Here is a 13711-nt window from a genome sequence, read left to right as displayed (position 1 = left end):
GTCGATGTTGACATTTTAGTGGACAAGCTTTGTTCATATGGTATTAGAGGTAACGCCTTAAATTCGTTAAGGTCTTTTCTTCGGGGTCGTACGCAATTGGTCAAATTGAGAGATACCTTAGGATTTGAATACGTCTCTGATTCCAGGTCAGTGAATTGTGGTGTACCTCAGGGAAGTTTACTCGGTCCTTTATTGTTTACAGTGTTTATGAACGATGTATTTTCATCTTTCCCCCATACTTACTTTTCCCTTTTTGCGGATGATGCAGTTACTACCCTTTCTGCAGCATCGTCTGAGCAACTTAGCATTGCAACCAAGACGACGGTTGAGCAAATGAAACATTATGCAGAAATTAACAAAGTGATATTGAATAAAAGTAAAACTTAGATGATCGCCTGTTAAACACGGGATTTAAATAAGAGTTTATTACTACGCTTTAATAAAAGCACAATTCAACAGAAAAGTGTTGTAAAATTCCTCGGAGTTTATGTAGACTCGAGACTCTCCTGGTCCGAACAGGTGGACCACATTCTCAGAAAACTTTCTGTTTACTGCTTTGTCATATGGAGGCTCCGCCATCAGGTTTCTTTCCCCTTGTATGTCGTATGTCTATTCGTGTCTCAACTACGCCTTGGTTTGTTTGAGAGGTTCCCCACGTGCGGAGCAAGTCTTTAGGATGCAGAAACGCATTTTACGGACTATACTGTTTAAGCCCTGGAATTTTTCATATCGGAACCTATTTCCACAACACTCTTTATTGACACTTCCTAGTATGTACATACTAAATTGTGCCACGTATATAAAAAGTAACTCTAATCTTTATATGCCCTCAAGAAACTCAGATATTCAGTACAGTTTAAGACCGAATCTTAACATAACCTACACAAATAGTCCCTTTGTTTTGACTGTAAAAATTTACAATAAATTTCCTATCGAACTGAAGGAGATAACTAGTCAAACAAAATTCAAATGCACTCTTAAAGACAAATTGACAAATTGGTACGCCTCGCCTATTAAAATATTAAAGATTTTCTTTGTTCCTTTTAATACGTATTCGTTGTTTGTTATTGTTTATATATTTGTTATTTATCCATCACTATTACTTATTATTATTATTATTATTATTAATTTACCAATTATAGTAAGATAATTTTATACTTTTACATTATGCTGACAATATCCAACACTTGTAAATCAAGTCTTATGGAAATAAAGCTATCTTTATCTTTATCTTTAAATATACTTATAATTAACGTTCACTAAAGCATCGAGCACAGCGTTCCATTTATTTTCCAGATCCTGTGATATATTAAGCCATAATTACCGTACAACGTTTGGTACAAATAACGATAGAGTTTTTTCTCTATCTGGATATCGGTATTTTATGAAAGTTTTCTTTTGCCATTCCCCAAAAACCGTTTAAATTGTTCAGGGTCCTTTTTAAACTCATGTTTAAACAATTTTAAGTCCTTGTCCTTGTTTCCACGTAAGGTAGCAAAAACTAAACACTAATCCAAATCAAGAATAGTCAAACATAACCTTAAAATACCATATACTGGCCGAACTGCTAAATGTCTTTTTGAGACCTCAAATAAATTGACGAATCTCATTCCCAGAGCAAAGTAAATATGCTTCGTCAACAATTTCATGAAAAAATTAATTAACTACCTTATGAATTTATTGTCAGTGTAAAACTAGTATAAGAAATTTTGAAAAACACAAAAGGATTCAATCTCGTCGTACATTACATCAATCCGTATTATGCGCAATTAAATCGAATAGAATGAGACCATTACTATATTTTTCCTCTTGAAATTTAATTTCCTACTTTTCGTGCACTCACTTAGTACCCGAGAATCTCATCTTTTTATTATCTTCCAAGTCCAGCAAGAGGAATTGGAGGTAAATACAGACCTATGCAAATGTAATGTAGTGTAAGTAAAGAATAGCTGGAAAGTTGAGCTATCTATATATGTACAATTTTAAACAAAAGAAACACCAACTTTGGATTTGGAAATAAAACATATACAAAGAAACTAAATTTTTGGTTTTGCAAAAGATTAAAAACTGTCCACATGTTTCTTTTTTTTCCAAATCGTGAGATATATTAAGCTATCATTACTGTACAACTTTTGGTACAAATAAGGAAAAAGGTGACTCTAACATTTGAAAGCTAATGTAATCTTATCTAAAATTTTCACAAAATTCATTTTGTCTATATGGGCATTCACATGAATCGATATTTTACTAAAGCTTTCTTTTGGAAACCTCAAAAACTGTGTAAATTGTGGGGGGTCCGTTTTAAACTCTTTTTTAAACAATTTTAAGTCTAGCCAAGCCCTGAGCCACCACAAACATTTCAATTAAATAATGATAAACTGATCCAAAACAAAAATAGTCAAACATAACCTCAAAATACCATATGCTGACTGAACTGCTAAATGGCATTTTGAGACGTCAAATAAATTAACGAAGCTCCTTCCCAGAGTAAAGTCAATATGCTTGGTCAACAATTTCATGAAGAAATTCATTCAATACTTCATGAATTTATTGTCAGTGTCAAACTAGCCTAAGACATTTTCGAAAACGCTATTACGAACTACAAAATGATTCGGTCCCGTCCCACATTACATCAATCCGAATTATGCGCAATTAAATCGAATAGAATGGCCATTATTATATTTTTCCTCTTGAAATTTAATTTCCTACTTTCCGTGCAGTCACTAAATACCCGAGAATCTCATCCGTCGTATATAATAGTTTGTTACGTAACCGTCAAAGGAGTACGCGACCCAATTCACGCTGGTTTCTAGGCTCACGACGATCGAAACGGCATCGACGTTGACGATAGTTCCGTCTTTGTCGTACCGGTGATCTTCCGCGTCGTCGAACAAAGACAAAGCGACCGCGCGTAGCGCAAAAACCAACGTGAGAATCGAACACGTCGTGGGACTCGTTCGTCCTACTAAACGAAAGTGAAATCGAGGTCGGCTTTGCACTTTCACTTGTTCACGTCTAGCCCAACGGACCGGCCAATCACGATTCGCGATCGGGTCGTATTTTGTCGGTTTGAATAAATCGAGGCATGGCCTACTTTACAGTACTCCGAACATCTAGAATTTATTTTCTGTTTGTGTCGATTTCCTTTTTTTCTTTCTGCCGGTTCTTCTGCGGCAAAAGAATCTCAAGGTCACTGCGCGGATATACGTAGTTCTTCTTCTTCTTCTTAAGCCACTTTATCAAATTTAATCAAATCACAGTTCACAGTTTGACCAGCTTTGTACTGATATTTTAGCTACCTCTTGCCGATTTCCGTTATTTCTTCTTATATGCGCTTTCAATCTCAATCGGGTTAAACATACAATGGGGGTAACTTCGGTTTCTATAAGTTTGAGGACATTGGAGTTAACACGGGGAAAAACATTGTTACGACGAATTTTGCATAAGTATCACAGGCGTATTCCTTTTGTAGGTTCAAGCTTTGAAGAACCTCAATTAATTTCTTTTGGTAAAATCTTCGTGAAAATAAATGTCGTTATTATACATGTAGTTTTGGATTGTTGCTTTTGTGTCACATGAGGAAGGGGTTTTAGTCAACTGTCATTGTCATTGTCCATTACAATTACGCTATTAGGAGAAATGCTTGGAAATAGTTTGTTTTTAAACCAACTTTCAAATAAATCAGCGGTGGTGTATGTAGTAAACAATTGGCCTTTGTTGTTCTCTGTAAATTATAATTTTTTCTAGATATTCCATTCGCCATTTCCAAATTCTAAAAGATTCCATTAAAACACGCCTTTTGTCAATTTTGTGAAATCTAAAACCCATGTGTTGAATACACTTCTATAAGGTAGTTCTGCCACATTTAGCACCGGTTTCATCTTTTTCAAGTTTCCTAATTAAGAGATCTAATGTAGGCACGCTTTGTTCCTCGTATAACTGGTAAATTTTGCGCAGTATTACATCTTGATCACTTTCATCTACACTCGAGAAAATGTCAGCATCGCTTTTTTTTTTCCCTCGCTGAAATGGGATTATTCCCAATTTTCCATGCAGTTGATGTTGGAATTTTCGTCAATGTGACAGTTTCTTCTAAAGATGCTTGCTTACTGGCACCACGTTCAATGAGAGTCAAATAAACATTGTTTTTATAACTTCCTTGGTCTCAATAGAATAGTGTTTTCTACATTTGGGCGGGAGCATCTCCTAGACTCGCACATATTTTGCATAATTCGCACACGATTCAACACACGCTGTATTACACACAAAATAAGACTACTAATAAACTTAAACTAAGTAGTACACCAAACCAAAGAATATTAAACACAGGTAGGTATAAAAATATTTTCTATTACGGACCACAATTTTACCTGAATTTAAATTCCGAAACTTTAAGTAATAATCTTGTTGCATTTTATGTTAATAACCACACTGGGATAATCCCATTCAAGAGCAATTGGTTACTTTCTTATATCTATGAACAGACTTTACCTTGCCAATTGTGTCTTTTATCTCCGAAAAATTTCCAGAATGTTTCGCAGAATCAAAAAATGTAATTATATGAGTTGTTTCATTTAAAAAACGAAACTACATAGGTAGCTTATTTTCACTTACATAAGTAACCAACATTTCAGGTTTTTAGAGTAAGTCATTCTCCATTAACTTCTAATAAGACACTCATAGTGACTAGTCCTGTATACTTGTATAAAGTTGACTTGATAATTATGCTCAACATTTAATTTTTTTTTAATTAATCTATTAAAAACAATATCCAAGTAAACAATTATTAACTACAAGAAACAAAAATACATTCAAATCCAATTATTTAAGTTTTATGAACTACTATTTGTAATAATTTTCTACTTATTATTATTCATTATTACATTAATTAATAAGAAATAACTACATCTAAAGAATATTAACATAATATTATAACTAAAACTGTTTCATTTATTATTGGTCTCCCTCGTAGATTTTCCAAAGTTAAATCAATTACTCCTCAAAGATCTGCTACAGACTTGTATCGTGTTTTATATATTTTATTTTGCCTACATCCCCATAAAAAGAAATCTAAAAAAATCTCATTTTTGGGCGATGTTGTGATCTAAAAATGATCTTAATAGTTCAGAGGTATGACTTGGGGCACCATCTTGCTGAAGGTATAAATCATTATAATACAAGATTTCTGGAATATTTCCTCAAGAACGTCCAGGCATCCACATGCTATAGGGTGGGCTATTCATTATCCCGAAATAAAACACGATACCCCAACCCCAAAGCATCCTTGTTTCCATGCCAGTTTCTGGTGTTACAAAATTACAGTCCCCCAAGGGAATCGTTGAATCGTATTTGTTGCGGATACCAGTGATAAAATTGCATCCTACGCTGGGCATTACCAGGATGGTAATATTGAACAGTCTTTAATTTGTATGGATGGTATTTGTATTTTTTTTTTAATTCTTTGGGCAGTCAATTTTGCTAATTTTCAGACGAGAAAATATCTCTGAAAACGGTTGTCATCCCTCGCTCCGTATTGTAGAACAAAAGCCATCAATTTAAGGAACTTCTTTCTCATTTTTCTTATAGTATAGATGGCTGAATGAAATCGTTATTGTCATTCGGATATTGAGTTAGGAGGTATTCTGCTTTGTATTTATTCAATGCGTTTGCGTTGGTATTATTTCTGCCGATGAGCTCTGTGTTGTAGAACTAAAACCAAAAGAACCATCGAATACGAATGTCAAGGTCATCGGGTACATATTTTTCAGATCAGTTGGAGGATTTTCTTGTTCGTCTTCTTATAGTATGCAATTTGTAACCGAGAGATCATTTTCTTTGAGGTCTTGTCATTTGGTCATTACGTTGTAGGACCATTTTCTACTACAAGAAGAAGAAAGTTGTAACACTCTTTGAAGATCTCAAGGTCACAATAGATGCTGCTTAGTTGGGGGCATAAATGTTTTTCCTTTGTTCGATGCACCTCTCATCTTCACGACCAGCTTTAATAATTAGTAATGTTTCTGTTTCTGTTGAAGCAAAGTGTCATATTAATTCGCGCTGGTCTGAAATATCAAATGATGTGATTAATGATCCTGAGTTCACACAAATCCCGTCGAAAATAATCTGACAAATGGGAAGTCATTATAGACACCAGAACTAGAAAAAAAAACAGGTGACAGCTTGCGAGATGCTTATTGGTTGAAATTGCTGATATTAGTTGTATGGAACTGCTATATACTGTTGATAAGGCTATTTACAATACACATACAACAGGTAGATAATAATTTCTTGTTTACACAGAGAATTCCAAAAGAATCTCTGAGAGTCTCAAAGCCAAAGTGAAACTTGTTGGATTGTTTAAAACTGTTATTGGTCTTCTTAAAGTATAAATGAATATGCACAATATTCTTTTTTTTTTGAGGCGTTGTCATTGAGTCAATTATGTCGGAAGAGCTCATATCTGCTAAGTTTGGGGTTTTATCTAGTGGCTTCATGAAAACTAAAAAGAGCAGATGACACTCATTCCAAGATATTTATTTATTTGGAATTGCTGTTATAATGAGAAGTGTGGAAGTTGCCATCGCTTTCTGCAATAAATAATTATTTAAAACCAGTTTACAAATGAAAAGTTTTTACAATAAACGTCTCACAACCTCTTTTAAATCTCAAACGGAGTGGACGATTATAAAAAATGAAAGTAGCCTATCTAAACATAAAAAGTTTCCAGATTACTTCATTGCTGATGAAGGTAGTGAGTATGTCGATTTACACGCGACCTCTGAAAAATTTAACGGATTCCGTTAGAGAAATAATAAATAATATAAAAACAACACAAACAACTAATAAAAAATCTTCAAGTCGAAGTCTATTCTTAACACTTTTCATGGGTGTTGACCTTCGATGCATTACTTCGTCAGTTACAAAAAAAGATTCAGCTGGGTACAATGAAATACCCTCTTCATTAATAAAACTTGTTACAGATTTTATAGTTAAACCTCTTTTTTGATCAATCTGTCTTTTTTAGAAGATTTATTTGCCTCTGCCTTAAAATACTCCATTGTTGTGCCTATACACAAAAAGAACAATACCCATTTAATTTCTAATTACCGTGGAATATCACTTCTATGGTTTTTTCCAAAATATACTCAAGACTGTTTAGTTTCCTTATATAATCAAATAGTCTCGAACCTGGATCAGAATAATAAAATATTATGTATGATAGATAGATAGATAGATAGATTCATTTATTGACTACGTTTCGTATAAAAGGAACGTACAATTGTAGCAAGTCAGAAATTAAATTTAAGTGTACTAAAATCTACTATACAGTTTTATAGCGCATCGATACCAGTGACAGTGTCAATGTGTGCTCGCAGGGAGTAAAAACAATGACGTTGTAGGAATTCTTTAATAATATGTTTAAATTTTCTATTGGTCATCTTTTTCACGGTACCTGGCAAAACATTATACAATTTCAGGTTCAATGAGTTGCTCTCAGACTTCCTCAGTCTAAACCTAGGCCGTCTAAGGAAATCCCCCGTACGAGTTGGATAGGAATGGCAATCAGAATTAGCGCTAAAGTTTCCTTTCGTTCTTTGTATCTCTAATAACTGGTAGTAGATATAGATGCAAGGAAGGGGCATCACTTTAAATTTTTTAAAATAAAGTTGACAATGGTCCCTATATCCTACATTAGCAACGACTCGAATGGCCCTTTTCTGCATTCTAAAAATCTCCACAGCAGCTAATTAATCACCCCACAGCACAGTGCCATAGCATAAGTGGGAATGCAACAAAGAAAAATAGACCATAAGCAGAGTCCTTGTACCTATCAGGCCTCTCAGTCGTCGGACAATCTATTTTTCAGGTCTGAGATATGTTGTTTCCAATTTAGACTATCATCGATCCTAATGCCAAGCAATACTCTGGGTCTTGTCTAAATTTAATTTAAGATAATTATTTTTGAACCAGACATTAGCCCTGTCCTCCAACAAGCCAACGGACAACTCCTCGACTTTGACTTCAAGCGAGCTTTTGATGTGCTTGATATTAATTTGTTGTTGAATAAGTTAAACAATTGCGGTTTTTAAAGGGTCGTGACCAAAGAGTTGTGCTTAGAAGTGATACTGCTGTGATTAGATCCTCATCTAAAGAACTCACCAGCGGTGTACCACAGCAAAGCATACTGGGACCTTTATTATTTATAATATTTATTAATGATATATCTGATTCTTTCCCAGACAATTATGTTTCCTTATATGAAGATGAAACTGCTGTAGCAGTGTCATCTAGGGGTCTGGAAGATCTCACGCTCTTGGCCACTAGGGCAGTAAGTGGTAAGTAGTGAATAAGTACAATATAGGCTTCCCCCACTCCTCTCCCTTTTGTGGGCGTGTCCTCCTTCCCCACGACTCTCTAGCTCCTCCCCCTTTACCCATAATCCCTTGAAACTGGCTCCCATTGGATAAGCAAGCACCAATGGGGTTTAATCAATCTCCCCACCTCTAGTTTGCGATGGCGGCGAAGCCAATCAGAGCCCAGATATTTTCCCACCCTTAAGAAAAGCAATGCCGTCAATGAGACTTGATCATATTGTTCGCGTGACCATCTGCACCCTCTAGCGGTTCGAATGTAAACTAGTGTCCCCTCTTGGAATAAGATTTTCTTTAATAAGGTAACCCCACCTAGTGAATATTGACCAAAACATTTATTTTAAAAACATATACTTCTGCGAATGTGTACCCTCGCGGGTACAAACTGTACTTTTATTGCGCACAAAGGACAGGGGAAATAAAGACGAAAAGTGTTGGATTTCTTTTCTCGGAACTGGAAGCTGGCAGGCACCAGCAATAATATCTGCAAAACAAAAACCTGGTTAAAATTTTCATTAATAAAGTAGGATATTAGAAACCATATACCTTTTTAATTAATAAGCCATCTACCGTGCGTTAACTTCATACATATTTCCGCATGCTTCTGTTTTAAGGTATCGTGAAATATTTGACTATTTATCTGGGAAAAGTTCATATGTCGAAAATATTATGTGTATGTGGCCGTGGTAGGCTTTCTTTGCTATTATAATTTTATTTTTATTATTTAATATTTACAAAATTAATTTATCTATCTTATTGATGATTTTGATTTTCTTTGCTATTTTATTATTTGTTTTTATTATTTAATATTTTCAAAATTAATTTATCTATCTTATTGATGATTTTCAGATATCGCAGTCAACTTTACTATTTCATCAATTTCTTTTATTTATTGCTGATCTTTGAGAATAGTGTACATACTTTTTTTCGTAACTTATCTGTATCTACCCTTTAATTTCCTATCAAGCCATAAAGCAAACTCGAAAGGCATCTTAACTAAAAACTCATATACTTTAAAGCTGCTGCTACTACTACATAAAAGTGTGTTTCTATGCCAATCTCAACAACAATGAAATCTGGACGCTTATACTAATTACTGTAATACTCTTCTCTGCTAACGCTCTAGGAGACGCTATTTGAACCCTGTTCAAAGAAAAACTTCTACAGCCCAAATAACCTCTCTGAACCACACTTAAGCGCATCACTCTTTCACTGTCTTGAAGCCTTCAGATTAATATTCCGTACTAACTACGTATGCCATACACGAAACGTTCTCTTTTCTAATTTTTTTCTATGCGCTACATTAACGAACAGGATCTAAACTTTTCTGTCTGTGTATTTTGTTAGCCACCTTAAAAAAATTAAAAAAAGGTATGCGAACCTAGAGGATATTTTCCATATTTTTCACAAATGGTGACAACAATTAATGCAAGTATTATTTTTAATAATAACCCATCTTTCGCTATGACACGAAAACATCGACTTTTTAATTCTAACTTTTCTCATAGAGCTTCCCTTTAGTCTCTATCTGTTCTCTAACTAAATCCCCACCTTTTTGAAAAACCAACCTCTAAAAATAGTTAATTTTCTCTAATTTAAATTTGTACGTTTTCCGCAATATGTGTGAATATTTTCGCTAGAACATTTAGTTACTTAGTACATGTCCTAATCAATATTTTAAAAATATAATTCTAATGATACGTGTTTACGATTTGAAGATAACGAAACATTCCCCAGTTTCATAAATGAGAGCTCACTGCCAAACTACCAAACATCACAGTACAAACTACCGTACTACGCCCCCCTGGACAAAATCAGGTCAGTTAGCGTCATTAATTCTACCTGCGTTAACGAATAACGTATTGTTAATTAAGGTTTAATACGTAGAAAATTTAAGTAACAAATAATTGCAATGAAACTCACTAACATCATAAATTATTAAAAAAAAATTAGAACAGTTGGAATTTACTGGAGTAACCAATTTGGCACTAAAAATGGAAATTTTCGATACTCTACTAGGTGCCTACAATAAATTTTACTATTATTTTTAATGCAGAGACACAACGATTTTCTAGTTCTGAATTTGATCAGGGGTATATGACCATAGTTTACGCCGACTCTAAAAGGCATGCAGTCTATTGTTTTTGAACGCCCCATTTTGTGTATTATGTTCAAAACAGAGACTCTCTGGGCTTATGACTACAGCTACCAGCTACTACTTTCAATAATATTAACACAAAAAAAAGTAGGTGGGATTTCTATAATACGTGCAAAGTTTATGTGAAACTGACTGGAAGACAGAGTAATGCACCAATATGTTACTAAACATATTTCGATAGAATTCCGTAAGAGCTTACCTCCAAGTTTCCTCATTTAGTCAGTCAAAGCATCAAATGGGAAATTCCAATCCAACATATGTAGTGGTGGAAATATATCAATCGCCTACGTTACCGACGGTACCCGAGTGAAGCTTCTGCGTCTTCTTTACCCCACATGCCTACTTAAAAGATACTGGTCTAAGTCTCAATATTCCTGTTAAAAAAAGAGAGGTTCTATATTGCCATAACTATGTGTTTTCAAAATTTTACCTGAATGGTTCGTGATTCCTTATATATGCAGTGTTGGCAGCAATGTGGCGACGACTACGCTGAAACTTTCCATATCTCGTGTCCCCATGACTGGTCTGTTTCATATATCAAACCTCACCTCGCACGGGTTTGAACCTCCTTTAAAAAAAAAAAACAGGCAAGACTTATACTTATATCAAAGTAATACGAGGAACTTATATTTTATGCCAAAACTTATTTCATCACCTCCAAAGGGGAGTAGGGGTTTCTAAAGTATGGTAGGTACATCTCTTTCATTTTTTAATTAAAAAAGTGACACAATTACGCGACGTAACTCGATCCGGATCGTTAACGCGTCTCAAGATGGGGGTTTAGAGATGCTGAGGTCATTAAATTGATTCACTATTACCAGTACACACTGAAACCCCTTATTTCCAAAATAAAAAAATTGTTAACTGTTAACACAACAAAAAAAAACTATTTTCTCACCAATTATATTTCTGGGTCGTTTTCAGAATTTGTCCAACGTAGAATCCCAAGAGGATAGGGCCGCATTTTCGAAAAATGTTCATGTCTCCCCACTATGCATTTGTACAAGAAGCAGGGCCGGATTAACAGCAATTATATTCTTGTCAGTCAACATACAGCCGCCGATTGAATTCTCGGATTCTGCTTTACTAGTTGCCATGGTCTGTCAAATATGTTACTTAAAAATTGTATATTTTTTTTTTACAAATAATATACCTTTCCTAAAATAATTCCGCCTTTGTCAAGTGGGACACGGGCACGTCTGTCCGCTTTGAAAAGCGCAGGCGTATGTATCTTCCAAAATGATCCAAGCAGGCCCGGATTGCCAGCAAATACACAACTCCCCGATTCAATTCTGAGATGTTGCTTCACGAGTTACCATGATCTGTCAAATATTTTAATTAAAAAAAAATCTATTATTTAGCAACAATATACCTTTTTAAAATAATTTCGTCTTTTTTCAAGTTCAACAGGACACGTGTGTTCGTTTCAGTTGGACAAGGGCACGTCTGTCCGCTTTGAAAAGCGCGGCGTATGTATCTTCCAAAATGATCCAAGCAGGCCCGGATTGCCAGCAAATACACAACTCCCCGATTCAATTCTGAGATGTTGCTTCACGAGTTACCATGATCTGTCAAATATTTTAATTAAAAAAAAATCTATTATTTAGCAACAATATACCTTTTTAAAATAATTTCGTCTTTTTTCAAGTTCAACAGGACACGTGTGTTCGTTTCAGTTGGACAAGGGCACGTCTGTCCGCTTTGAAAAGCGCGGCGTATGTATCTTCCAAAATGATCCAAATTGTTAACCTTTTTTTGATTCCTCGTTCCCCGATTCAATTCTGAGATGTTGCTTCACGAGTTACCATGATCTGTCAAATATTTTAATTAAAAAAAAATCTATTATTTAGCAACAATATACCTTTTTAAAAATAATTTCGTCTTTTTTCAAGTTCAACAGGACACGTGTGTTCGTTTCGAAAGGTTTCGTAGTCTGTAGCTCTGTCGAATTCTCCAAAATTCGTTAAACCTTCAGATATTTTCAAAATTTGTCCAACGCAGACTTCCACTCACGCAGTTTCGAAAACTTTCTGGTCTCCCCGCCATGCATTTGTACACGAAGCCGTTCTGGACTATCAGCAAACAGCACATCCGTCATTTTTCTTCTCGGATTCCGCTTGACGAGTTACATCGATCTGTCAAATATTTAATGTAAAACAATCTTATCTATTACTTTTACCCAATATTAAGTACCTATTCAAAATTAGTAGCGCCTTTTCGAGTTCGAAAGGTTTCGTAGCCTATAGCCCTGCCGAAATGGCATTGCATTTGTACACGAAGCAGGGTCGGATTGTAAGCAAACAGCACCCCGGTCACTTTTCTTCTCGGATTCTGCTTGACGAGTTACATCGATCTGTGGAATATTTAGCGTAAAAAAAATTATCTATTACTTTTACCAAAAATGAAGTACCTATTCAAAATTAGTAGCGCCTTTTCGAGTTCGAAAGGTTTCGTAGCCTATAGCCCTGCCGAAATGGCATTGCATTTGTACACGAAGCAGGGTCGGATTGTAAGCAAACAGCACCCCCGGTCACTTTTCTTCTCGGATTCTGCTTGACGAGTTACATCGATCTGTGGAATATTTAGCGAAAAAAAAAAATTATCTATTACTTTTACCAAAAATTAAGTACCTTTTTTCTTTAAAACAGTTCGTCCTTTTCGAGTTTGAAAGGTTTCGTAGCCTATAGCCCTGCCGAAATGTCATTGCATTTGTACACGAAGCAGGGTCGGATTGTCAGCAAACACCACAAGCGTCACTTTTCTTCTCGGTTTCTGCTTGACGAATTACATTGATCGGTCAAATATTTAATATAAAAAATATCTATTTTACCAAAAATACGTACTCTTCTAAGATAAATTAGCTCTTTTCGAGTTTAAGAGGACACGTATGTCAACTGTAGGATGTTTTATTTTTATATTTTCCAGTGTCTATAAATTAATAAACAACAGAAGCTTCCGAATACAAAAATTTCAACATGAGTTTTTTTTTCTTGAAACTTAAAAGTTCTAACCCCTAAAACCATATTTTTAATACGCTGGCGGACGTATAACAATCCCCAAAAATTACCATATTTAAATTGTTACTATTGACATATTTCTATTCCGAACTGAACTCAATACATGCAAAAAAAAAACTAGCGAATGTTATTTATTATCTCCGATGGGTGGATGATTGAGAAAC

At 34.9% G+C, this 13711-nt stretch overlaps 1 long non-coding RNA gene across 4 annotated transcripts; it reads right to left on the bottom strand.

Annotated features, from left to right (window-relative positions):
- Positions 1 to 8470: 8470 nt before the first annotated feature.
- LOC132703242 (uncharacterized) lies at positions 8471 to 12834 on the bottom strand. 4 transcript variants are annotated; one of them, XR_009619048.1, is made up of 6 exons: positions 12392 to 12834; positions 12149 to 12341; positions 11684 to 12098; positions 11429 to 11630; positions 10730 to 11098; positions 8471 to 8856 (listed from the first exon to the last, which is right to left on the bottom strand). It is a non-coding gene; the product is annotated as an uncharacterized LOC132703242 (long non-coding RNA). The 4 variants fall into 4 exon arrangements; XR_009619042.1 differs by having other exon boundaries at positions 8471 to 10904; positions 10961 to 11098; XR_009619047.1 differs by having other exon boundaries at positions 8471 to 11098; positions 11684 to 11852; positions 11903 to 12098.
- Between the last annotated feature and the right edge of the window lie 877 nt (positions 12835 to 13711).

Source organism: Cylas formicarius, unplaced genomic scaffold (genome assembly GCF_029955315.1).
Source record: "Cylas formicarius isolate icCylForm1 unplaced genomic scaffold, icCylForm1.1 PGA_scaffold_10__41_contigs__length_53128322, whole genome shotgun sequence".
NCBI classification, from domain to species: domain Eukaryota; kingdom Metazoa; phylum Arthropoda; class Insecta; order Coleoptera; family Brentidae; genus Cylas; species Cylas formicarius.
This window is presented reverse-complemented; position numbering and strand designations above follow the sequence as displayed.